This window comes from Malurus melanocephalus, unplaced genomic scaffold (genome assembly GCF_030028575.1).
Source record: "Malurus melanocephalus ecotype Western Australia unplaced genomic scaffold, MMel_1.1 scaffold_288, whole genome shotgun sequence".
Taxonomy (NCBI): domain Eukaryota; kingdom Metazoa; phylum Chordata; class Aves; order Passeriformes; family Maluridae; genus Malurus; species Malurus melanocephalus.
The window spans coordinates 379,855-407,638 of record NW_026623520.1 but is presented as its reverse complement, the minus strand read 5'-3'; positions in this window follow the sequence as shown (position 1 = coordinate 407,638).

Sequence of the window (27,784 nt, the reverse complement as noted above, 5' to 3'; positions counted from 1 at the left end):
TTATAAATAAATAAACACAACTAAATAACCTTTTCATTCTGTCACTAATTATACAGATATTTTTTGTGAATTTGAATTGCTTGACAATACCAGCCTCAGTAAATATGAAGATCAGCAGAGATGTCGTTCATATCAGCAGCATGTACAGATTTAAATGAAACTCTAGAGCATGAAACCAAAACAATGACTGCCCAATACACAGAATACATTAATTCTATGATACTTTCATATTCAATCAGAAACTTCTTTACCTTGGAAATAATTTTGCTAGAACATGGATTTTTTTGCATGCCAGTGGCAGAAGCTGGACAATTCTACAACATTTTATACTTTTTTTCCCTGTGTAACTTTTGGCTTGATAATCAGAAAAGGGTTTYTATACCCAAAAAATAATGCCTCTAGCCATACTGACAGATAGATACTCMTGTATTTCACATCATAACACTCCTGCTCCACTAATGGTCCTCAAATTTTTCTCCAGAAATCACAGCAATGAGTAAATGACAGCACCTCACAAAACACTGCTGTGCACAGTGAGCACTGGTTAGRTGCAGTGAACATCCTATCTTGCCTGACTGGCTCCAGCTTTCACGTCTTGAAGAGTTCATCTTTTGCAGGCACAGCTACTCTTAACAGGAACAGCTGACTCCTCAAAAAAATTGCAAGTCTTGAAAAGGAAAAAGAGTACACAAAATTCTTTAAAATCTAACTCAAATTACTGAGGCAATTATTTCTTACAAAGCAGAAACTGAGAAGACAACGTTAAAATTGGCAAAAGGATATCTTGGAAACACATTTTTGCTTGAGGAGTGGAAGCCTGTAAAGCAATATACAGGACAGCATCTGTGACAAGCTGAAGGAACAAACTATGTATGTTGTCTAACAAAGGCAAAAAACAGGTTAAAAAATCTAGCAATGGCAAGAATAAACTCTTATCAGAGAAAGTGCTACAAAAGAATTGAAAATAATTATTCAGTGTCCCAGCTAAAGTCCAGTCAGACTGAAATAGGATATTTTTCCAAGAATAAAGCTGGAATCAAAAAGTACGAGAAAACCCAGCTTAGCTTTGCATAARTCACCAGGATCTGGTGAAAATTGACTGACAAGGAGGTGAACAAAACAGAGAAAATGCTGCAAGAGTTTTGGCTTCTCCAAAGCCTAGCAAAAGTATACAAAGGAAAACTTAAATGTTAGCAAAGAGAAAATGTGTGTGCAAACCTTTACTGCTCTTGCCTTTCCCTTTGCATGCTATGTACCTTTGAGTAAACAAATCAATGATGGTTTGTTTTAAAGGAGCTGCTTTTGACTCATTTGAACCAGCCTCTGCCACAAGTCCCTGAACTAAAAGGGTTTAGGGGGGAGCAAACAGAGCTGAGCCTATCCCTTAATGCTGCTTGGAAATCAAACCCCAGAAGGACGTGGATATCAGRAGAGTGGCTCACAGGGATGGGTCCCCAAACCAGGATGAAAGGWTCCSAAAGACCTGCTCACCCCTCAGGTCACCACAAAGCCATAGTTTGGGCTTTAGAAATAGATATACATACCCTTGTGAGGAAGTTTTCACTCTTTATCCTCAGACAAGGCATTATCTACAGAGGTTAATGAGCAAAAGCAAATTGCAATTACCAGCCAAAATCCTGCTTCACCAGGGAAGCTGAACTAGTCAGTCTCACGGGCATTGCATTGTCACTGAAAATATAAAAATCAAGTGGGACTGTAATCCGAGTTCCCACTGTTGGGTGCACTGCAGTTTCCATAAAGCCCAGTATATAAAACTGGTTGCTTGGGTAGTACTACAGAAACAACAGCCATRGGAAGCTGTTTTTGGCAAGGGATCCAGCTGTTGGATTAAAAATAATCTCAATAAAAGATAAAGAAAAAGTAGCAGGTTCCAAAGGAAGAAATCTGATAAAATTAAAGTGTAATAGACACTTCAAACTGTGTGATCTGACCTAATAAGTTATTAATAGGGAACCATTACTCTTCATACATTTTTTATGAGGAAGGCATTGCCTTTTTGTCAAGATTAGTGGATTATAAAATATTTGTGCTACACAATATAAATGACCCTACCTATTAATAAGTCTCTGGAAAGATATGCTTAAATTGAATTACATTAAGAAGAAAAGTGCCAACAGAAAATTAGGCATAATTAATGGAAACACATAAATAAACCAGAGATAGAGGGAAAAGGACATTCYTTCCATTGATCATTTTAAGGATTAATTGCTGATATGCTCTAATGACATACCAACTATTACTGTTTTTATAAGGACCATTTCAYAGAAGATTAAATCCATGTAACTATGAATATGTATTGCAATTTATTGCCAGAAGATAATTACACTGATCACGTACYTCTAATTAGTCAGTACAGTATTGAAAGCTAAAAGATACAGCTTAAAATTTAATATAGAATAAAGGCTCATTACACTCTTCCAATAAAATAGATTTATTTCTTTTTTTTTTTTCTTTTGCTGATATTCAAATAGTCAGCCTTTCCTGAATGTTTTCAGGACAAACAGTGCTGAAAGTGAGGACATGGACAACACTGCAGTTATTTTCCAGACAGACTTTCAGAACAGCAATACCTGGGAGATGCARGAAATTATTTTTCACATCTTGTTCACATAAAGGACAAAGTGAATAGAGCTACACAGTGTATGGGCACTCCAGTCTTCTCTGTTTGCCAGCATATATAAGGTTTCCTTGGAAATYACAGCTCTGCCTCCAGTGTGTGCAGCCACATTCTGCTTTTCACAGAGTCACAGGACTTTTGGAGGCTTTCCTTATTAATCAGGAATGTAAATATGAAGCTTTATTGCTCAATTTTTAAAAATATCCTAGAAATTATAAATAGGATAATTATTTTGCTCACAAAATCCTCAAAAATTTTATAAAGTTAAATAAGGCCCTTTTTCCTAGGCAGAAGAAAAGAAAGAGGACCCATTCATTAGAAATAATCCACCTGAAACAAAACACCTTACACTAATCCCCTAAAAACCTTATCTACTCCTTGACACTGTTGTAACAAACACTTCCAAAGTACTGTGCCAACATTGCTCATGTGTTCAGTGGATTTTAATTAGAGCTCTGAAAGCTTGGGAAAACTGTCCGAGAGAGCAAGCTGCTCTTTTCAAAYGGCAGCACAACTGTCCTTTTACCCATGTCCCAATCACAGCATATGTTTAATTAAAACCAGTGCAAATAATGTAGACAGAAGAGAAAAATCTCCTTCCCACAAATTAGTGAGGAGACTWTCATTAATAAGGTGCACAGCAAGCTGAAGAAAGCAGCCCGTGTTGTTCTTTAGTTGTGCTCTGACCTGGATGTCTGTGGATAGGTCTTGTACCACTGTTTGTGAATGGTGTGAATGGCTTCATGCACAAGATTTTTTTAAATGCTTTAGAGAGAACAGAGGTATTTAAGGATGAATAACAAAAGGAAAACTAGAGCAAATGAAGGCACAGAGAGAGGCAGAGAGTTCTGATTTCTTCTGCTGTTGCACTAGGAATCATCTCAAATATTTGTCAGATAGTATTTATTTTTCTAATTCACCTTGACAGAATGCCTATCCATCTAACATCTTTGCTAAGGAAAGCAAATTCGGCAATCTACCTTCCAAGAGGGTTAGAGGATATTCTCCTACTCCTCCTACAGCATCAGTCTCCCAGCCTTGTGAACACTCTCACTTTGTTCTGCTCTGGAGTCCATCAGAGACTGTGCAAGAATAAAACTCACAACAATTAGGGGAGGAGGGAAAGGGTCCAGCAGTAAGAAAATGCTGCAAGAGCCAGCTTTGATCACTCCAGCCCAGAAATTCAAGCTCATTGCAGAGAGACCTAAGATGAAGATCAGCACTACAGAAAGCACATCAGTGAGTAGAAAGAATATGAGAGAAGAATGAAGTTTAGCAAAGGGATGGCTGTGAGGCATGCAYGTGTAAAAAGGAAAAATTAAACATAAGAAGGATGACAATCACAAGAGTAACCRTAAGTCAGTCACATCCTACAGGTTACTCTGATGCCTAGTTATTGAAACAAGTCTGAATATCAAAAATGTCAATAAAAGATAGGAATTCCTTGTGCAATCTTTCATCAGGACTTGAACCTGCACAAGAAAGCTAACAGTACTGAGCCTAAAGTTTTTATAAAAGCTACACATGCTGAGTTAAAAACTGTTGTTTTGCTTTTGACAGTAAAAATATAGAAAGGTTAACATTTCAGGGATATCAATCGCATTCATTTTTATACATAATTATTCATATAATTACAAAAATAAGGGCTATAGAGAAAAAAAAAAAAAATTAAAAAAAAAAAAAAAAAAAAAAAAAAAAAAAAAAAAAAGTAAAGAGACCTACACAGTAAGTTAAATGCTTCTAGGGGATCTCTAATTAACATTACCAGAGTGTTTGTCCTACTAAATCTGTACACAAACAATCTATACCTAAGAGCTGGGGTCAGGAGGGGTACTCCTGAGTGCTGTGAGTACTCAAAAGGTCTAACAAATACTGAACATCTGTGCTAAAAATGAAATAATTTTATGATTAGCTACTATGCAAATAGAGAAAAAATTCAAGATCAATAAAAAATTCTTTATATATGGTGAAAAGAGAGGATGAGGTCTCTCATTAGGGCACAGAGTGAAATAATAAGGGTAGAGGCTCAGGAGTTCTTACAATGTTAATTGTTAAATTGATGGCAAGGTACATCTGGACTTCTCTGGGTAGTTGTAATTCTTTGATCTTTCAGCTACATTTAGCAGATTGAAAAGACAGTAAGATGGAATTGAGAGATTATGCTGATGCTCAATAGCAGTCATTAAAATTTGGAAGTCTTCAGGGTGAGGGAGTGAAGAGAGGGTAGAAGTCTCTCCTGATCTTAGTGGGTAGCATATTGTAATGAAGATTTTCTGCAAAATTYAAAGATATCTCTGTTCTGCAGGGTCCACTGTTACCTTTTGTAATTAAAAAAATAAAAAAGAGAGGAGAGGTTCTTTTAAATCTTGAGAGAAAGCTGCCACCTGCAGTTTGTATACTTATGAGACTGTAACAACMTGCAAAGGAAGCAAATGTTTCATCATCAAGCTGTGGGTCACATTAGCAGGTAAAAGACTTTGTTGGAGTGYCTGCAGAGTTCAAAGCCATGATTTAGAGAGCTTTGTTTGTTGAGCTGCAGAAGCTTYACATGTGATCACTGGATAAATGGGTGTCAAGGTTTTAAGCCCAGCTGAAGATGAAACACAGGCAGACACAGCTTGCACAGTCCCTCTATTTACCCCCCACCCCAGTGGAATGGGCAGGGGAACTGCAGTAAAATTTTTATGTTGATATTGGAACAGTTTAATAACTGAAAATAAAGTATAATGATAATGGCAAATGATAATAATCATTATAATAACAAAAAGAAAAAAAAAACAAAAACACAAAAGCAAGTGACGCACAAGGCAACTGCTCACCACCCACTGACCAATGCCAGACCCACCTCTTCCCAAACCCAGATCATCTGCTCTTCTGGTAACTGCCCCAGTTTACACACCAGGCATGATGTGGAATGTCCATTTGTTCACTTCAGGTCACCTGTCCCAGCTATGCTCCCTCCCACTCCATTTTTTTGCATACCTCCCCACTGACAGAGCATCAGATGAAGAAAAAATGATCCTTGACTTAGAGTAAACACAGCTTAACTAGAAAACAAAATGTCAAAGTGTTGTCAACACTTTTTTCATTCCAAATCCAAAMCATAGCACTCTAACAGCTACTGAGAAGTTAACTCCACCCTAGCTGAAGGCAGGACATCAGGAATAAAAAACTATTTTCTAACCACTTTCTGAAAATTAATTGCAATTTTTTTCAGTTGCTTTACACATTTCTCATGGAAGCGGGGTGGCTGTGGGGAGATGGGAGGTGGCACACACACACCTGGAGACAGCTATGAAAGAAAATTCAAAAAATCTATTTACATCCCGAGGAGAGATSGCTCTGAAATTAGTGCCAACTACACTTGAAGTCATAATCATCTACAAATGTAATTCAGTGTGTACAAAACATATCACTGACTTCTCAGCCACAGCCTTATAGATACTGCTTTACTCTTTGCCTTATTGCTTTAGATTTCAATACTCATGCAAATATACTGAAGGATTCCCCCCCTCCCCCACCCTAATACCACATCCAAGGTATTTATATGTCTTTTACTCTCCAGAGCCTAGGACAAACTAAAGAAACATAAAGCCCTGAGATGTTTCAAGGACTGCTTATACCTAAAGCACTGCTGTTCCCAGAATACCCACTTAAGGAGACTGTGTTGCTGAATTGTGATTTGCATATGAATGCCACTATGATTTGAAGGGGAAGCTACTAACTGGGAAAAAACCTGCAGAAGTGGTGATTAGTAATAACACAGCCTCCGTTTAACTTTTCTTAGTACAAAAAGTTGTKGCTTTCAAAGAGAGCAGAACTCAGTTTATGTACTGAATGATGTACAGAACTCAGTTTCTATACTCTCACAGGTTGGCCCTGAATGTGGGTGAGGTAGAAGAGTTTCCAAAAGTTTGAGTAGTTTCAGCTTTGACTCTTGAGTTGTCCTTGGCTTTAAGATGAAATTACTTCTGACTATTTTTTCAGATATATATTGGCTTAAAACAGTATGTTTCAAACACAAATAAGCAGCTGTGTCTCAAAAAATCTTATGAGAAACTGCAGTGAAAACATTTTATAAGAAGCATAACATATCCAGTCTGACAATATTCAATAGGCTGTTTTGGTTCTCTAATTTGTGAAAGGCATTGTTCCTTGCAACTCTCACTGTGAATGACAAAGTTTTGGGATGCAGGCTAAATAATGTTCTCTTCTGTCCTTACTCATTCAAAAATAATTACCAATGTTATAAYTACCAGTGTTAGGAGATTGGGTTGTTTATCACAGAGACTTTTTAAACCMACCTCATTATCCTCTTTTGTTGTTCTACAGCTCCCAAGTCCTGAATTGCATTTGTGCTCACTGATCATAAATCCTAGTGTTTGTCACAAGCAGCTCTTTTGAAGAAGAAGCGACACAAAAAGTTTAAGACAGAAGGGAACTACAGTTGGAAAACTCAGTGTTGTTGAAAATTATCAGCAAACTATTGCCTGATTTACCTGATCCGGTGGCATCATCTGCGTATCTAGAAGGAAAGTGAAATATCATTAAACCAGTCATTTCCAGTACCATTACCAAGCAATGCTGCTCATAATTTCAAACAGAAGAACTGCCCACTGGATATTAATCCTAACTAATTCCCACTTTGCATGTGTTAATCCTGTTTTTGCTGACTCCTTTCAGTTGATTTGGTTACATAGAAAAGTTTCTCACTTACGTAACTGGGTTTGGGATATTTTTTAAAACTTTAAAAGCCTCTGACAATAATTCTACATTTTTTTGCACATCTTGCTCCCACCAAGGTCTGCAACACCCAGAGCTGCAAGTGCTGTCATGCAGAAGAAACWGTGTAAGGAAGGAGGATTACTCTAGAATGCGTTGTTCTCTTAAACCGCATGATGTATTCAGAGAATTAAATTTTCAACAAGTCATTTACTGATAGCCACTCTGCCACCAGCTTAAGTTTCTTGTGGTTCCACAGGCATTTATAGGACAGGCCCTTTGTTATGGAAAGATGCTGTGTGGAAGCATTTCTGTTTGTCTTTCTCTGCCAAAATTTGTTCTCACCAAACAAGGTCTGAGTTAAATAAAAGCCCATATACACACCCCCCAAAATCTGTTTAATAAGTTTGCCTTTAGTTTTCATAGTAATTACGAAAAGCCCACAGCCCTCATCACTGAGGATAGGTGATTAACTGAAGTGCATTCACTATTGATGGGCTGCAAGTGTAAATGAAACYGCAGCAGCTCAGTGCTGCGGGATTTTAGAGCACATTTCTCACTGCCCAGCTTTTTTGAGATCGTTATCATTTCTCTGAAGTGAATACTCTTTGGTGGAACATTTCTTGCAATGGAATTTATTTACCATGCATGTGTAACAAGATGGTATAAATTCCATCAGGAGGTATTATCATTAGCGTTTTCCTTTCCGGAGATATCAGGTTTTCTTTTTCTCTTCTTCTTTTTCTTTTTCTTTTTTTTTTTTTTTTTTTTTTTTTTTTTTTTTTTTGTGGAGGGCAGGAGAAATTGTAAAGAGTCACTAAAAGAACAGAGGCCCCAGCTAATTCCAGGCTTTAGGTCACTGCAGTTTTAGCTCAAACTGTACTTCCTCAGACATAACTAAAATACTTCTCATCTTTTCTCAGCTTTATTCTAGTACAAATCACATATTTTCATCTGGGCCCTTCTTTCAGCAGTAGCTGAAATAATATAGCAAATACATATATATGTGTTGACACACTTTTAAAAACATTCCCTAATCTTCAGGCTTTTTGTCTCAAAGGAGGTTAATTACTACTTTTTGAAACTTGGTGCAGTGTCTCAGAGTTCGAGCAATATCACTCTAAATTTTCATTTCTGAGACCCCCAAGCAAAAATAATGCAGGATCAGCAGTACAGGCTCCATGACAGGAAGCATTTTACCGAGATCTTAGGGAGCTTTCATTTGCCTTATTAAACATATTAAAGATAATCTTCTCACTTGGAATTTTATTATTTTCCTTTTCTCCTTCTGAGTGTCTTTCCAGCTTWGTGCAGCACCTGGAGCTTAACTCAGGAGCTGGGGTCTCTTATAGAAAATCTTGCATGTTCTATTCAAGATTATTCAGGGAATTGAAGTWGGATCCTTTGCAGAAGGGTGCTCCAGACCTCAGTGTCAACATTTTTCTTTTTATTTTCCATCCCTTTTTATTGGTTTGGTAACCTCAACAATCTGAGGAATCAGACAAGTCAGCAGGAGCTAAGAAATTTATGGAAACTACCAAGCAGAGTGGCATAAACATGTTGTAAAAGGATACATTAGTTGAGGGATGAAAAGGAAAACATGAGAAGGCTTCATTTGRAATACAGGATGTAATTAAAAGCAAGCAGATTAAATCACCTTACACCACCAGATGAGTGCAAGAATTTGCTAAGTATYAGTAATTGAAGTTACATGGCACTGAGACCCATGTAATAATCTTGTGAGGTTCATGAAATGAAGCAGATCAGGTATGGTTTGCCAGGGTGCAACAAGGAATTGCTCTGTTGTATCATTCTGGAGTCAGACAGAAATTTTTACTGTTTATTTCTGTGATCTCTAAGTGGAGTGGACGTGGTATTTGGCTCTGTGAAAAGGGGACATTGAAAATATTTCTTTCACAATAAAAGTGCTTCCTGTGACCAATCTGGTACATCACCATAATTAAGATTTGCATCAAAGATTTCATTGACTTCACTGTTCTCCCCTGTCTCATGCTGTGACTGAACTGATGAACCATTTGTGATGAATATTAGTCACATTACTTAAGATATCATTACAATACAAGTGTTCAGATGACAATACAAGAAGCAGAACAGTGGAGAATAATAGATTGAGTCTGCCCTGGAAAGTGTCTGTGGGTAGCCTACAAGTCACAGGACACAACTATCCAGAAGTGTGCTAACCAGACACTCTTGGGTTTGGAGTCGCTGAGCTCCTTGATCCCTCTCCTATTATCTCCAATGGTGCTTCTTTATGGCTGAAAAGTCTGCCAAGTGACAATTACATCCTGAATTGCTGCCTTATGAAGTGAGAACTGRGCAGGCTTTATGCCATCTATAAAACAGGCCATGCAGCTCACTTGGCGAAATGTCCCTTGCTTTACACAAGGCCAGGTGCAAAAGGTGCCATTTGATCACCCCAGTCCTGCTGTGCAAGACATCCACCAGCGAATGGAGAGGAAACTGCTGCAGTGCTACCAATTATTGAGCACTAATGGAGAGTCCACTTGAYTAGAAGCAAAACTCCTTCATTACACATAAACCATTTCAGTTTACAGAGGGGCTTTTTTAGTTCCACCTTTCAACTCAATTTTTCTGATGGTATGATATGAATGAGAACTATGACTGCTCCTGACAGTTACCTTCTTCCCCAACCATCTCCCTGGCCTGACCTTGACCCATAGATAGACTTAAGCATTTAATGATAATGTGGTTTGTGGTAGCAGTAACCGCAAAACAGGATCTTCCCAGTGGCTTCAAGCCAGAGTGTTACTCAGTAGCTAATGGTTAGAATGGAATGATAATAGATATGGGGGACAAAATCTGAGATTTTGCATTTCTGTTAGTTTGAAATAAGAAAAAAAAATCTACACTAGAAGTATCATTAATCTTGTGAAGTATCTTTGATTCTGCAAGCTGTTCCTTTGAGAAGTTACAATAAAGTGCATTCAAATGTTTCATCCATGGATCTAATATCATTAATGCCTCAGTTGTGTAAATATGGAAAACAATCTATCTAGAAAAAACCCAATCATAAGTTCTAACTTTTTCCTATTATCATTTTATGACAAGAAACCCTTTATGGAAATTGAGGAGTCAAATTTTGCCTTAGAAACAACAATCTACTACAGTCAATTGGGTCACAAAAACTAGGAACAAACTTTGACCTCTCCATGAAAAAGTCTATCTTCTAGAAAGCAAATTAACAAAATAACCGCTCAGTTTTCATCAAAATATGGTGTTYGGTCCTCATATTAGCTTCTACAGTTTCCCAGGTAGAAGATATMAAAATGTTCACCTATACTGGATCATTTTAACCATGCAAGCACTCATTGATATGGGAGTACCACMTGACACTTTTGTTGAAAGAACATAATAATCCTATTTCTACAGTTAGATTGATGATCTGTTCATCATTCTCTGAAAAAAAATATTTTCATTATTATTAGTAGTACATAATAAAGTTCAGTACAGAAGATCCCAGCCTAGGCCTCTGTTAGGCAAATTAAGTCAMTCAGTGTTTTAATGCACTGAAATCATTGGTGATAAAATATTAGGCTAATGATTATAAAGATTGTCTCTATGCTCATGGTCCTGTAAATTCTACTGTTCCTAAACTTCCAATACGCTTAACAACAAAACATGAAATGCTCGGTCCAGCACCTGATGGCATCTTCCTTTTACAGTAGTGGTGCCCAGTCTRAAGCTTCCCATTTTACGACTGGTATATTTGTTCAAAACAAGATTAATTCCCCTTAATGACATAGAACTACCCTAATTTTTAGCTGTAAAATGTTTTGAATTTATTTKTTAAGTATCAACATAACGATAAAAAGTTAAATTACCCCCAGGACATGAAAAATACTTTGATTAAATATTTTTGAAGGATTTTAATATGCTATAAAAGTTGTTCTTAGGCATTTTCTTTACCCATTATGCAAATATGTCAACTCATTAATAATTCAAAATAGKCAATACATTAATAATTAGGATCCCCCATTACAAATCTGACCTTTAATTGAATTCTATAGAAAGAGACTGTGAAAAATGAGCCTCTTGATTTATGCTAYGAATAAAGGTTAAAAAGCGTTTTCCTAGTAAATCTAATTTTTATCATTATTGCCTAAGCAGAAACATTGAGATAAGAATTTTTCCCCAGTTCAAACTGGTTTTTGGGAGAGGCTACTTCTAGGAAAAAAATATTAAAAGGTATTTATTTATCCACAGGTATTATTTATCCATCATTTATCCACAGTTTAGTAAGATGTGTCACTGGACACTGTGACATAGCAATCATAGATACTCCAGCACTTTGAAGTCAACCATTTTCCTTCATTTCTYTCTGCCAAATGACCCATGGGTTTCATGATTACGTGATTCTTCACACTTAACTAATTCCTCTTCATAATTCTTCTTGTTAACTTCTTCACAATATTTAAAGGTAAAAACATTAACTGATGTATAAAAGAATGGTTGCTTCCAATTGTAGGAATATTGGCAATTAAACAATCTGCTGTAATGCTGCAAGGGCACTGCTGYTATGGTTAATTTTCCTTCTATTCCCAGTCTTTTTCAAAATTTCATGTCAGCAATATAGGGCAACTATGCCAACATATTCATTTCTTGTAAATTTTGAGCAAAACCATAATTGAGTTATTATTCAAATTCCTCTAAGGAAATGAAAGAAGAATAAGTAAATGCTTAGGAACACATCAGAGAATGTCTCAACGGGACTAAAAGAACATTTTATCTACTTAAGAARGTAGTAACAAGCTTGGGAAAAGTCTTTTATATATCTTTGTTGCAGACAAAGTACCTCGAGTCTAAATGCCTGTAGAGGTCTTTTTCCTGGAAGTTGTCACATATTACAAGTTTGGAGTCCTTATTTTATTTCATAGAGATCTGAACTCCAGCAAACTTGGAGCAAACTTTTTTTGACTTGGACAGTCAAAAAAGGTTTCACATTGGCTAGTAAATCAAGACCACCATTTGTTGCACAGCAGAATCAATTATTGCTATTACWAACTACCACATTGGTAAAATGCCCTTTAAAAAATGCTCATTTTGAGAAATTATAAATGTATCAAAGGAATAGACATAATCAATATGAACAGTTAAGGCAGTGTTGTTACAGACACGTGCTCTGAGTATAATTAAAAGGCCACAGCCCCTCTATTCCATAAAAGGTATAAGAATCTCCAAACACTTTGTTAGTTCCCAGTGATGGTGGAGAACTGGAAATCATTTAGCTTTTGGCTGACTATRAACCCTTGTCAATACCCATTCTTGTAATATTAATTTTTGCAAGTCCTCGATGTAGATACACACCAAACTACCCCAACCAAGCTGAGCAGCAGATTCACAGACCTTTTCTTAGTCCCACACACAAAGCGTGAAGGAGTCAAAAACGTCTGCATCTTCATGGTGTGAATTCAAAACAAACCTGAGCAACACAGTGATCTGTTTAACCCAGAAGTAGTTACATGCAAAAATAACATTAATGCTGCTAGAATTTAACCCCAAAAGCACTGGCACTTCTGGGCTCACCTGCAGCCAAATGTTGCTGTGAGGCTAATTCTGTGCTTTCCTGAAGGGTTGCTAAGTTCATTCTTGCAGTAAAATATACATTATAAGACTTAAACTATCCATTGCCTAAGTGGCACCACATCCAGAAGAGTTTCAATTATGGTGAAATTGAACTACAACTAATGTTATGAAAGGGACCAGCAGCTGCCTCATTAATGGACACAGCATGAAACTTCCTACAGAGGATTTAACAACATCACGCTCCCACCCACACCAGAAGAGCTGGAAATGGTGTGGGATGTGCAATGGCCAAGATGTCCTGAGGCCTTAACACACACATCACACCTTCCCCTGGTTTGGGCACATCAGTCTTTGGTTGTGGAATGTGGAGGACTTTTTGCTCCCTAAAGCCAARGGTACTCATGCCACGTTCCTAGCAACCATCATATTTGTTGTGCTTTTTTAAAGAAGTGGAACAAATGGTAACACAGCAGGATCAGACTGTTTCCCTCTTCAAATTCTTCATTTCACTGGCTATCTGCTTAGGCTTGGGATAAAGTTTTTAGGTGGGGCTTATGCGTCACTCAGCCTGGAGCGCTCCCACTCCCTGTGAAATCCCAGCTGAGACACCAGAGTGTCAGGATTCACATCAGGCCCTCCCTCCTGCAGCCAAATTCTGCAACAAACAACCTCAAATTATTAGCAAAAAAAAACACTTCAGCACAAATTTAAAAGTTTTCTTTCCACTATCTCTACTCTTCACCATCATTAAGAAAATTGCTACTCATGTACATATTCAAATAAATTCAGAAAAGGCTCTGTTCCAGCCTAGAAACTGAACATTGTGTGTTCACAAGTATGTTGTCACTTCCTGGCAATACTCTCAAAGTTTTAAGTCTTTAATTTAATCTGAATTTACAGTCACCTGCACATAATATTTTTCAAGGGTAAATTCCTGAAATTGTAGCATGACATCAAACATACCACTGCATTCCAACACATCAGACCAAGATTTTTTCTACTGTAATAGAACTTATTCTTCCTTTTTCAGGTCTCTGACACCACTTAAGTTACAGCAGAACTGCATTGTATCCCACCCCCCACAAGTGCAAGGAGTTCTTTGGGATGTCAGGGGAAAGACAGCATTAGAGTAATTGATTTAGTTCATGGATTTGAAGAGTGTCTTCGATATATTTTGATTTTTCTCTAGTGATCCCCCCTTTCTATTTGATTGTACCTGTACCAGCTACAAGTGGCAAACACCACTTAAGAGGAAAAGGAGGAGGTGGAGGGGGCTGTGACTGTCATTATTCTGCTCTGTTGCCATCTGTTCCATCTATGGAAGAAAAAAACCTTTTATTTCATTATCAAAAAGGTTGCAGAAGTGCAATTGATTTTGTTAAGAAGCAAGGGCTCATTAATTTTCCAAAGACTAGAATTGTGCTCATTCCCTCAGACTCCCTAGATAACAAAGAAATAAAATTTAACCCAGCAATTCCTCCACCAGCAAAATTACTTGTAACTAAAGTAGATCATCCTTTAGAAAGACTTCAAACCAAGTTAAAATGCTCAGCCAATGAAGACTTTTCTATGACTCCTGGAAGATTTACCCATTACTTAATTATTTCCATTTTTTAAAAGAAATGTTTCATTACGAGATTGAAAAATATCTATATGTGTATTTCTTCAATARACCTGGATACAATTACCATATTAAGTATTTGTTTGTACTTTTCAAATGAGAAATGAGAAATTAAGTATGCCATCAAAATTTCATAAGCAACATGGAAAAATGAAATGATAAAATCTCCTCTATCTAACCATATTGACTCTATATTTAAATATAGAATATGATTTTAGTAGGGTTAGCAATCCAACAATTCCCACATTACCACCTCCATTATGGAAAAGCTGGGTGGCAGGATTGTTTGGTGGGGTTTTGTTTTGGTGTTTTGGTTGGGTTTTTTTTTTTTTTTTTCATTTGCAGATCCATGCCTTGGATAAGATGACCCAGTGTGGTCCCTTCCAACGTTACATATCTTGTCATTCTGTGATTCTGTATTAAGGTTTAACATTTTCCCTCAATGTATTTGTCCCACAAAACAAAACAAAACAAAAAAAAAAAAAAAAAAAAAAAAAAAAAAAACAAACACCACCACTAGAATTTGTTTTAGCCTATGAATACAGTACTTCCCTGTTGTTCTTAGGTGATGKTAAAGGCATTAATCTTCTGAGCAGAACAATTTTTGCTATATGCCTTAACATACCTAGCCTTGCTCCACGATTTAAAAATAATGTATTTGAGATTTTAGAACTGCGAACGAGTGCTGGGCTGTGTCTGTGGCCTGTGGAGAAGGGGAGGATGGCAGCAAGGAGGAAAGGAAAGGGGAATGGGCAGAAGGAAGATTCCTCAGGCCTGCAGCATTTGAGCACTCAATCTCCAGCTGTAATGTTCCTTGTGTTACTGACCAGAGTGGGAATTGTAACTACAGCCAGCTGGGAGCTTTAGACCCATTTGTTAGCTGGGTGATGTGACATCATACACAGCAAAAACAGGGATTGAAGTYTGAGCAAATCCAGGGGTATTAAGGGAGAACATAATTGACTGAAATGAGAAACATGATCAGAAAATTAAAACAGTATTTGAAATCTTACTATGTGTCACGGTTTGAGACAATGTTTACAGAGAAAAACRTTACAGAGTAAATGTTTCCTCTGAAGTGAAAGATTTGATAACTTTTTCCCACCAATATGAAATAGCTATTCAGGCAAAAGTGAAGAGAAAAARAATAAGTAATTTATTAACAAACCACAGTGCMCACAGGACACAGATAAAAAGCAACTGTTAGATATTTAACTCAGGAACACATGCCATCTCCCCCCACAATGGCTCAGCCAGTGGTGCGGAGCAAAAAAKATGGCGGCTCCTGTCCCYGGGAAAAAGAAACAAAGGAAAAATAACCCATGTGGCAACAGTGGAAAAAAGACTGATTATAGTCCTTTTCTTCTCTATGAATGAAACAGAGGGCTCRGGGTGTTTTTCTGTCCCTGGCTTGACTTCTTCCAGAGCCCGGGACGAGAYGGAGAAGCATAGCTTCTTCCCACTGGCCGCCAAATTGCTCCAGAAGAAAAACCACAGGGGTCGAAGAAAAGGATGGCGGTCCAGGGCAAGCTGTTTGCCCCAGTTAACAAACCCGAGCTAGCTAAACGGCAACAATGTAATTCCCCTGCACGCAGGGAGCAGGACCTCCCGGCAYGCCGAGCTCCAAAAGCCCAAGAGCTCAGCTCAAAAAAAGCCCATGGCTGCGTGGTGTCCCCGGCTTTTAAACTGCCCGCCCCACCCCTGCCCCTTCTTCTGGGTTGTCTTTAAASGYGCAGGCACCTTTTGGGCATACAAGCCAACGCAATATAGAAATACAGGATTGRCACAACATCAACCCRAGATGCAATGATAATTAGCGCAGCATTTTATTTCAAGTATTATACAATCACAATACTCTGCACTTTGCCAAGATTATTTACTGTCACTTTGTAAAATGCTGTCATATCTTAAGATCAGACTAGTGAAACAGGTCATACAATGAGCAATTTTTGTGTCACATTTTACAGTGCTACTGCTGCTTATTTTCAGGTGACTGGCTGTTCGGAGGTGCTGTATTGTAGGGCTGACATTTTGTAAAACTACTTAATGATCCTGTTAAATACAAACAAGTAGAAGCCCAGAAAATTAACTGGTCAGTTTAGAATGGATGGTTGAGACGACGAAACTACAGCAAAGATTAAAATAAAAATTAACTAAAGCAATTTCCAGTAYTTCAACAACACTGAGACAGAAAGGAAACTTCTTAAAGTTAACATGACTCAAATAAATTATAGAAATAGACTTATTTTTAGCCTGCAAGTGTGGCTGATCACAAAACCAGATATTAATGGAATTTCTTGTATTCATAGGGCAGTCTGCTTTGAGAACCAGTCCCAGAAAACTAGCACTGATGGAGCTGAAATGGGTCTTTCAGAAAAGTTTAAAATGCTCCTATCTCTCTGCATCCATGTTTCTGCAGTTCCAGGCAGAGGAAAACAGGGCTTTGACAAACCCTAGTGGCGGACATGACATCACATAGGTCAGAAGCAAAGCCACTTGCTCCCTTGCACCAGAACATCCCAGTAAATGCCTCCAACTTCTCTTACACATCTAGAAAAGGAGCCAGTTGTCACTGAAGATGAAATATGACTGTCAAYTATTCTTTCTTATGCCTTCTGGAATGCATGTCATTGATACTAAAATAATATAGGAGGCTGAAAACAAGAGACACATTTCATCTCCAGCATGGTGCTGTGGGCAGAAAATTGAACTTTTATGGKTTTTTTCAACTATTTCAAATATTCTTTCACAAAATTTGAGCCTATGATTAAAGAAAATTACTTCTTCACAACCTTGCTTCTCAACAAAAATCCCCAAATATTATTCTTCTCATCACTTTGTGTGAATTATGTGCTTTCCATTTATTAYAAAACACCTAAAACAGAGTTGAAAGCCTTTTTAGTGGAAACAATTTTGTTCTGGTAACAAACTTTGTTTCGAAACATAAGGAGCAATCAGAAGGRAACCTTCCTCTTTTAAGGAGCTTTAGGACCATTACAGAAATGTCTAAGAACCTTACAGRTACAGAAAAAGCAGAGATACCACACTAAGACCATGACAGCTGTGTGATTAATTACTCAAAAAGGCTGAAAAGACAGGAGTGGATGAAGACTACAACCGAGACAGAAGAAGCAAAAATACTCAGACTTAGTGGGAAACCCGATAACACAATCCTGCATGAAGTTACACTCATGCCTCACTGCGCTCAGTGCTCAATTCCAGCACTGCTGGGGTTTTTATTGTTGTAGGTTTTAYTCCCCACTCTACTTATAATGAATAAGGTAATGATTAATGCTGCAAAGCAGACTGATATTCAGTTCTGACACAACATCAGCATGGGGGTCCCTAAATCTGTCAGTGAGGGGCACTGCAAAATACAAGAGATTGAATAGACTGAAATAACAAGGATAAATTAAAACTTTAAAATAATTKAATCAAAAGCAAAACCTGTGATACTACACAGATCTATTACTACACTGTGCTTTTGAACAGCTAACTTGTAAGATCTTCTCATGGCTGATTGCAGGTTTATAGGAGGTTCATTGAAATGATTTGGGATCAAAATKATTTCCCTCCTTTTCATATATATGCTGCAGGATCTATGTTTCATTTCATGCATTTCACAGGATATTGCTAAGAAACAACTGAGGAACTACTACTATATTTGAAGTAAGAMGATTTATTTTGATAGAGTTTATGTRAGGCCAGACTTTGCAGACCATGTCTCAATAGTCYCCAAAAATACTRAATTCTTATACTATAATCTTTGTGATTCTWTGAATTAATTTTATCTCTCATCCCCAAATTTACACAGACTTCTCATATTTTCTGATTCCTTCTAAAAAGGAGCAACTCTATCCTTTCTATTCTTGGGTCACTAGAGTGGTCCTTGAAGAAAAGACTTGAATAAAAGAGCCACTAGAGATAGATAATTATATGGCTCTTCACTAACATAATAAAACCTCTGTCCAATGTCTATTGAAAGAAGATTGAAATCCTTCAGCTATAAGTGACATTAGATCAGGCCCAAGCTGGAAAAAAATTATAGCACTCAAAAGGTACACACCTTTTCATCCCTCCCTGTGAGACAGAACTCAAGAGAGGGCTGTCATTGCAGCACTACTTAAAGCAGAAGGTACCAGCTTTCCCTTTCTCCAGCTTAATTTGACCCACARAAAGCCCTTTCCCAAATGACCATCTCTCCAGGCTGATAAAATACTCAGAAAATCCTCAGAAATCAGGACAACTAGGATRTAACCTCAGCTATGAACTCATGCCCTCAGTATTTCAGACTGGCCTTTAAATGCATGTCTTATTTTGAAAGAGCTCATTTTGAGATACTATGGAGAGAGAAAAGAAGTGACCCTTGAGGATGAAAAAGCACTCTGGAAATGGTTCTACAGTTCAAAAACTTTGCTTGTTATGTCACCTAGCCCATTTTTTTAATGTCTTTGAATCTGCTGTGAAATGAATCTCTCACAAGTCACATTATCTCCCAAAGAAAATCCAACAATCCTGTTTGTCCATCCAATGCCCCAGAACAACAGCCCAGCCCTCAGCACCAGTGTTAGAGAAATAGCAAAACCCTTTAAAACATCACTCTTCCTCCAGGTCCAGGTATCATTTAGTTTCTCAAACTATACATTTCCACAACCAGCACATCCTGAAGCTCTGACTTTGGTATTCTTTAATGCCATCAGCATTTCAAAGCACTTTTGGGTAATGGAGCAGTTTGTAAGATGCACAGGTCATTTCAATGGTTTGTGGCAAGGGAGAGAGTAACCGCTGTAAGTCCTGGAAGAAGCAATATGGATATGCACCTTCCCTTCCTCTCCACTGCCTTCCACCACACACACATCCCTTCCCTCCCTGTCCCAACCCCTAGGCCCTGCAGCCACTGCCACAGGCACAAAGCAGACTGGCTGGRTCTCACCAGGGAAACTCTCCTGGCCACTGTGGCAACAGCAGGCCCAGCAGATCACTTTTCCCTGCTGACTCCGGGTACTTATCCACTTCTAGTGGTGGGGATGGCTGCATCTGCACACCACACAGTGGGAAAAATAAACCAAAATCTGGTTTACATAGCACCAAAACCCAGCAAAGGCTGCCTGCATTTCCACATCAGCAAAAAACAGATGGGCCAGTGGTCACACAACACTCAAGTAAGTAATTTTCTTGAGAGTTTATGCATCTGTGATCTGAAACACAGATAAAGAACCATACAGCTGGTTTTCTTGTGAAATAATCAGATGTTCAGGCAGTCTGCGATTTTATAAGTCACCAGCAAGGGGCTCGCCCTGCTGCTGCAACACCTGCAGTGACAGAAAATTCCTCTGCAGTCCTAAATGGTCCAACACATGGGCAAGAGAACATATTTCATAACTGCAGAGCTCTTCTGACCCACCCTGAGGTTGGTTTTCAGGAAAAGGTCGTTTGTGAGCACATGAGTTGGCTCTGGCATCTGTTAGTGCTGTACAKGATTCTAGGTTTTTTATTTTTAAGACAGTATTACCAGTTTCTGAACTGAGGAGAAGAAATTTTGTGGGAGGAGGACATCTAGTGATGTGATATATATTTACATGCTTAGCTGTTTCCATGCACAGTTGAGCTGGAGAACCAGTGAGTTACAGAGGATTACAAGAGTTCTAAGCGTGCAAATGTGCAGCAGACTAGAAAATAGTAAACCCAAGGGATGTGACAGGACAGCATCCAAAACAACCAAACATTCAAAACAACAGCAACAGCAGTTCAACCCCACAATTCCAAAATTAACTTTTCTGAAATTAAATGTTGCAAGCACTGATGACATTGCCACACTTCTCATATAATCATCTTATCTCTAAATCTGGATTTATACTGGCATTAACCACAACMTACTCATGCACTATTTGTGCAGAATGACCATTAAAATAATGATACACTTAGCAGAAAAAGCTTTGTGTTGCACTTCAAAGATGCTCAGCAGAGCAGCAACTCTGAAATTACATAGTTTTTTTTTTTAATTTCCCCCAAAGCAATAATTTTACATCTCAAACTGATAAAAAACAAACCTGCTATTATGCATTGTAACTCACTTCAACCAAGTTTCATCAGTGAAGCACAAGAAATTCAAGACTACAAACACAATACAATCATAATATTCCCTAGTACCTGCTGTTAAATTTAATATTATTTGGGAAAAAAAAAATGTTGTATATCACCAATATAAAAGAAATATCAGTATCAAACTCATGCAACACCATTCACTCATCTGCATTTATACAGTTTCTAAAATAATATAAAAATATCCCTTTTTGCATTTATCAGAATAAAATAAAGTCATTATGATAAATGAAATAATGAAAAAAAATTAATGAAAAAATTAAGGAAAAGAGACAGATAATGATTTTCAAGGAAAAAATACTTTATCAAATATGTTAGYTAAATAAGGACCAATATCAATATAAAGACATAGAAAAACTCTACAAAGACACACATTTTATATATTTTTAAGGATTATCTTTGAAGGATATTGCCAAAAATGAACTTGCATTTTGAAGGAAACCAGAATTGTTCATGGAGATTGCTCCCTTCAGTGAGATGTTGTTGTGGGTTAAGAACAACAAGGAAAATGCCCTCAATTGCCACRGCTTCTGATTTCAGTCTTTGTATGTGTGTACATGGAAGAATACCCACACAATTCATATTACTAGCATTGCAGAAAGACGTTATGTCACAGGATACATCCRGAAAGATTAAAACATTTGTGCAAATCATACTAATCATATTCATGACTTTGGATTGTAATCCAACAATTTGTACTATATTTGAAATGGTTTTTTTGTAAGAATAGTTTATATTGTCAAGCCCTATGCAATATGAAGACTATAAAACAAGATATTGATGGAATTTATCAGAAGTAATAAAAAGGAGTATCAAGACAAGAATTTAGCTGCTTTTCCTTTGATAGTTAGCTGATTATTGCTATAGCTACAGACACACATGGAAGATGTTTTTCAGTATTTTGATGCGAGCCTAACACTACTGAGAAGCAGGACACTCAGAGCACTGCTTCAGTCTTCCTCATAACAGCTAGTGGAATATTCCTCAGGTGTTTTTCACAACCTCTTAGAAAATCAGTGTAGTAACCACAGTACTGAAATTACTGTTTTTTGTGCAAAWAATTCCATATTGCCTGGTGGAGCTGCAAAAAGCTTTTTTTATATGTTAAACTAGGAAAAAAGCCCCACACACACAAACAAACATTCACTTCAATTCCTTGCCTTGCTTCCTCTATTTTAATCATTTACACACTTCAGACATCTTTCTTTAAGGCTCTGATATGCTGACCCAGAACTGGGAACAGAAGATTTATGGGAAGGCAAGTMCTAGCAGGGCTGAGCTGGCTGGGTTGAGCAGGGCAGGATACAGAAGAGCACAAACCTGATGCTGACAGCACTGTCTGCATTGCCAGCAGTGTCATTGATTATGACAATATGGTAGTATTCATGGCTGAATTTCTGACTTAGTTTGTATTGCAATAGAGTGCAGAAATGCAAAGCTGTTTGCTTTTCAGCACGTTATTTAACCAATTTTTTACTGTTTTTAATTACTGTCTTCATATTTAGAGTGTGTTTACTTACACTAATAGCAAAAATGTAACTGGAAGATAAATATTTATCGTACTTTATTCCAAGTCATACACCAAAAGAACAAGAAAATTTATCGTCAGTAGAAATTAAGTTTGGAAAAAAAAAATCAACCATCACTTTCTTTTATCAGATTGCAGAGCCCAAATAATGTATTTTTCTCAATTTATGCTACTGGAATTTAGAAACCTGCAGACTGTCTAAAGACATTCTTTAGGAAATCGATTGAATTCTCTACTTTTACTTGTTGTTGCATTTCCTCAATAATTAACACTGGAACACAAAGTATATGACTCTTCCACATCTAGAGAAAATTACTCTAAATTTAATCTAAACAGCTAAAATTCTTTCATTTCAACTGATAAAGTCCACTGGAGCCATCAGCAGCCAGAATACTGAGCAACTTTTTAAGGAAAAGTAATGCTAGGTGCCTTGCAGTCTTATTACCATAAATTACTCTTATACTCCATTGATTATTAAAATAAAAATCCATTTCCCTTACACATTGGCAAGTCCTTTCAGGAAGAGGAGAAGTTTCTCTGTCATCCAGAGAATTTTCATTCCAAAGTTTTCTAAACAAAATTGGCATTGACATTGCTGTGATGATTACAGTCAAGCTTCTGATTTTTTAATATTTTCAACCTGACAGATTTATTTCTTCTCAAATAAAAACAAAAATCCTTCTTAGAATAAAAATATATAGCTTCCTTATATTTCCTGATTCTGAAAATTACCAGGTGCCAAGCTGTGAACATAAGAAAATTGAAGACCCTTAAGGGTGACCTTAAGAACCACAAAGGTGGGGAATTGTGATATAGTGGTTTAGGCAATTTCATTGCAGCTGCGTGGCTCTTGAAAAATGAGAAATGGGTTTTCCATTACTAAATATAATGAATTCCTTTTCTGTCTTGTCACAAATTGTCAAACTTCATTAACAAGAAGAAAGATGTGGCACATACATATACAAAAAGTAATATGAATATACATATTTAAAATTGAGAAATGCTGCATATTGCTACAGGAAGATTCTATCTCTGCATCAGATATTGCATAAATCTTTGTAAATAAGATATTTCAAAATTAGCCAACATTGCAATATAATGCCACTTCTATACTTTCAGAGCAATTTTCTCTGAAGAAATTTGGTCAAAGAAATGCCTACATCTTTTCCAGGTGCATAGATGCAGCTCAGTGACTGTATTTCAGAATAAGATTTAAACCACATTTACCTTTAAAGCTGTGGGTATCCAATGGAACAAGGCATCTGCTTTTGCAATTTGGTTTAAATATTTTGCTAAAGGGAGTTGTAAAATAYATCATCATTTAATAAAATGATTTGCACTTTTGTCTTTGCCATTACATTAAGTTCATTGTGGCTCATTTTGATTTTTAGGACAGCAGTGGCTCTCTTTTATTCTCTTATGCAATGTATGAAAAAATATACTGTCAGTAGGAAATGCTCAAATTTTGCTTGATAATCACTGTAAAATGCTTATAAATATAATATAATTTTGAGTTACAGCAATAACAAAACTGAAGGAATCCACTTCATGCAAATTTCAATTTATGCCCAGCCTTAAGTATGCACTTTTGGCAGTTAGKCTATTCTGGAAACAAAGGGGATGACTGGAATCATGCAGGACCCTACATCTGCCTATTCCATAGGGCTCAATAAAATCAGCAGATACCCTGAAGGACAATATGAGATCACTTTATCTTATAGGCAGGATGAGTTCTCCTGCAACCCAAAACCCTTTCTGGCACAACCCCAACTTTTATTTTTCTACTCCATTGAGAACAAAATTATACCTAAACTTTCCAGAATGTAGAAGTAGTATTTAGACAATTAGCAATAGCAAGATTTCTACAACTACAGAAGAATAAGTATGTCACACACTTCTTTGATCCTTGTTGACAAAAAAAATATAACAGATACCTTCTATACAGAACCATGCTAAAAAAAATTCAGAAAGTCATCAAGCAACTTGAACACATCTAATGTCATATTTTAAAAAAAAAGAAAAATAAAAAGAAAAAAAAAAAAAGTCATCAAGCAACTTGAACACATCTAATGTCATATTTTAAAAAAAAAGAAAAATAAAAAGAAAAAAAAAAAAAAAAAAAAAAAAAAAAAAAAAAAAAAAAAAAAAGGAAAAAAAAAAAAAGGCTGTACCGTAACTCAAAATATCTTGCTGATAGGAAACCTGAAACTGCAATCAAAGGCAGCAGACAGAACTGACCATCTGTAAAAGAGTTTTTCTCTACTCTTCGCTGGAGTAGACCAACACAGCTTATTTGCAGYGTGTGCTCAAAACCCTCCAGCCCCAGCTCTTGTGTCGCTGTATTCTGGTCACGTCCTCTACTCCAATAGACCCTGCTCACAGAGTACCAGCTCTTGAGGTTCACTGAAAGTATCTGAAAGTGAGGACTTGTTTCTTTYTGAGCTGTTCTGCAATCACAGACTCCACAGGAGGTTGTGTCCCTGTGTCTAACCTCTTTACTCACTACCCAAATCCTCCACAACATTAATTAGATTGATGCTGTATTAGAAAGGATTTTTCTTCTTGCCGTCTCTGCAGTTGCCTCAGAAGTGTCAAATCTACATCAAACCTGATCACTGGATGTGCTCCATGGCCTCCCTCAGGGCTCCTGAGGTCCATCTGTCCTCAGCCTACACATCCAGCCTTCCTTCCAGTTGAAACCAACAGGCAGAACAGGCACGGCAGGGGCTTGTTCAAATGCACCCAGCTGTTAGTTGTGTGCAAAGTCAGCTCAGCAGCCGTGCCATTTAAACATAGCCAAAGGGCCTTTGCAAATTACTTATCCCTCAGAAATTTTGCTCTAGTACTTCTCCCTCTGTTATGTTCTTAAAGCATTACTCTGTCCTATTTATGCAGGGCATGCTCATTTCTGCTGCTTACTTAGCAATCCTGAATTTGGGAGACAGTCTAGAAAATATAGTAAAGCTTTCATTTCTGGAAATTAAAACAGAAACAGAATATTTGCATGGAGCAGTAAATAGTAAATCTACATTTCAGTTCTGAAGAGAGAGATTATTCCATCTTCCCAAAGTATTCAGCAGTCCATTGCTGCTTGTGCTCATACTCAAACTTAAAATGGTCTTTTAAACAAAGCAGGCTTAATTCTAAATAAATGTGAATTTTGGTAGTGTGTATAATGTTAGGCATTTTTCATAGATGGTTAGTCACATTGGAGACAAATACAATTACAGAGATCTGAGGAAGGGAAGATCCCCACCAGTAAAYCCAGTTCAAGTCACCAGTAACTCTGATAAAATAATCAGAATTTAAAAGTAGTGAAATCAGGATACATTAAGAGTAAAAAAAAAAATTGTTCTTAGGGTGAATATCATTATGAAACCAAAGATGCCTCACTACTAATTTTTAAGAGTTTCTGTTGTTTGGTCCTTCTGGTTTTCTTATGAAACTGGAATTAGTCCTTTTAACTGAAAACACCAGCTGAGAGCCCCACCTGGTACAATATCACGGAAGGCAATCAGTCCGACATCACCACCTATCAATATTGGGGGAATTTGATCCACTTACATTATGACTATAAAGTGGCTGTACAGCGTCTGTCTCCAAGCAGTTGTGTGCGCAGAAACAGCGACATCAGCAGCCCTGATCAGCAGTCACTGGCAGAGAGGTTCGGGTTTTTCCGTGTTATCTGCAGAGACCTCTAGTGGGAAAGAGCAGCAAGGCTTCCATTTCTTCCCAGAYCTTCGGAAAATCAGACTTCATTTTTCTAATTGTCCTGCTAATCCGCGTATTCTCTGGACAGATCTCTGCTTTTTGGCATAATGAATTCACACACAAGTGAAAGAGAAGCGCCAGGCAACGAGCAAAAGAGGATGGAGCAGGATGGAGATCACCTGATGGTGGATCACAGGCGGATCTCCCCAGCTGGGATTCTCCCACCCCACCGCGGTGTCACCTTCAGACACACCCGCAGTTCCCATTTCCACTGCTGCCTGTGTGGTCACACCCGGCCTGTGATAATGCACACACACTCATTCGCACACCCAGTGCTCCGTGCAGCCCCTGACACCAGGGGCACACACAGCCCTGTGGCCGTGGTCCTATTCCAGGTCTGGTTTTCAGTCATTCTGGCACTTCCAGTGGCTGGCACATCGGCACAAGGGGCAATCCTGACCCATGATCTGACTCCAGCCAGTGCCATCCAGACCCCCACAAACTCCATCCCCTCATACCAAATGGAGGTTCTCTCATCCAGGAAAAGTGTTAGAAAGTCATTTAGTAAGATGACACTGATGACGAGCAGGGCATGGTCAGACAAGCATATGTGCAGTCAGACCTCTTATTCCCTCCTGCTTTCCTGACTCTCATTCCTCCCCAAATCATCTGAGTCTCTCCTTTTCCACATTTTTAGTTTATCTCCCAAGTATCCAATAAGCATCCAAGGAGTCCTGTGCAATCCCAAARCATACTGCTTTGTTTCCCATAATGTGTCCCGTTTTGATTAGGCAGAAATCTCCCCCAGTTCCAAAGATGCTCCAGATCTGGCTCATCACGATGTGTGTCATCCTGGCACATTGGGACTGAGGCTTTTCTGGGGCTGCCCAGGGAGGGACCACGCAGGCTGTCCCCTACTCTGAATCTACACTTTGGGTTCCTGCCTGCATTTGAGTACCCATGTGCTCCTCTGGGATTGTGGRGATGGCCATTGATGGGCTGATGGCTCCTGTGGGCCTGGGACCAACCTCTCAGGGTAATATTTGGAGTCCCCCACCACACATACCTTGTTCTGCTCCTTTGTGGATAAAAGCACAAGGAGCTTTTATCATGTAACTTTAGGGACAATACATTTAAAATTTGATCATATTTAGAATGACTTATAGATTGCTASGCATTGTATTCCCATGAACAGCTCAGAGGTCATCTCTAAATGATCTTATAGACTCTACATCTTCCACTTGGAAGCAGAAGTGCATTTAGAAATAACATTGACTTACTCTAAAGAGAACATTTTGGGACAGCCTGAAGCAATAWATGCCCTTCCTCTCCATAAATAGTAAAGCTGCCAATAAAAACATTATCATGAGAATGTATGGAACAGGTTTGCATAATATTCAAAGACAATAAGTCAACAAATAAATAAATTACACTGCTGTACTTGTTTAAATCATATTTCATGTTTCCTAGGGACATGAACATAATTTGGGTAGCACTTACTGACAGATGACAGATTGCCTCCATAGAATTATGAAAGCAATCTTCTGCAAAATACTGTTTATTACAGAAAAAGTAGTGCTTGAGCTAAAAACTGATGGTTGCTTTTTGTCAAATTGCTTGCATTAAACAATCCCACTCCAACACAGTTAAAAATGAAGCACATAATATAAATGCAGAATTAAAAATATTAAGGAAATTTTTATCAAGTAGTATGCTAAAAGGAAAGTACAGAAAACTGAATCTGTTTTCTGTGGACTTTCATAGCAATGAAAGAAAAAAATAAGCTATTTTTGTGAAAATGTAACATAACCCTGGGATATAGTGAATAACAGTTCTATACTATAGAAATTGCATCACATAACCAATAAAATACCTCAGAACCACCAGGCTGTAACTC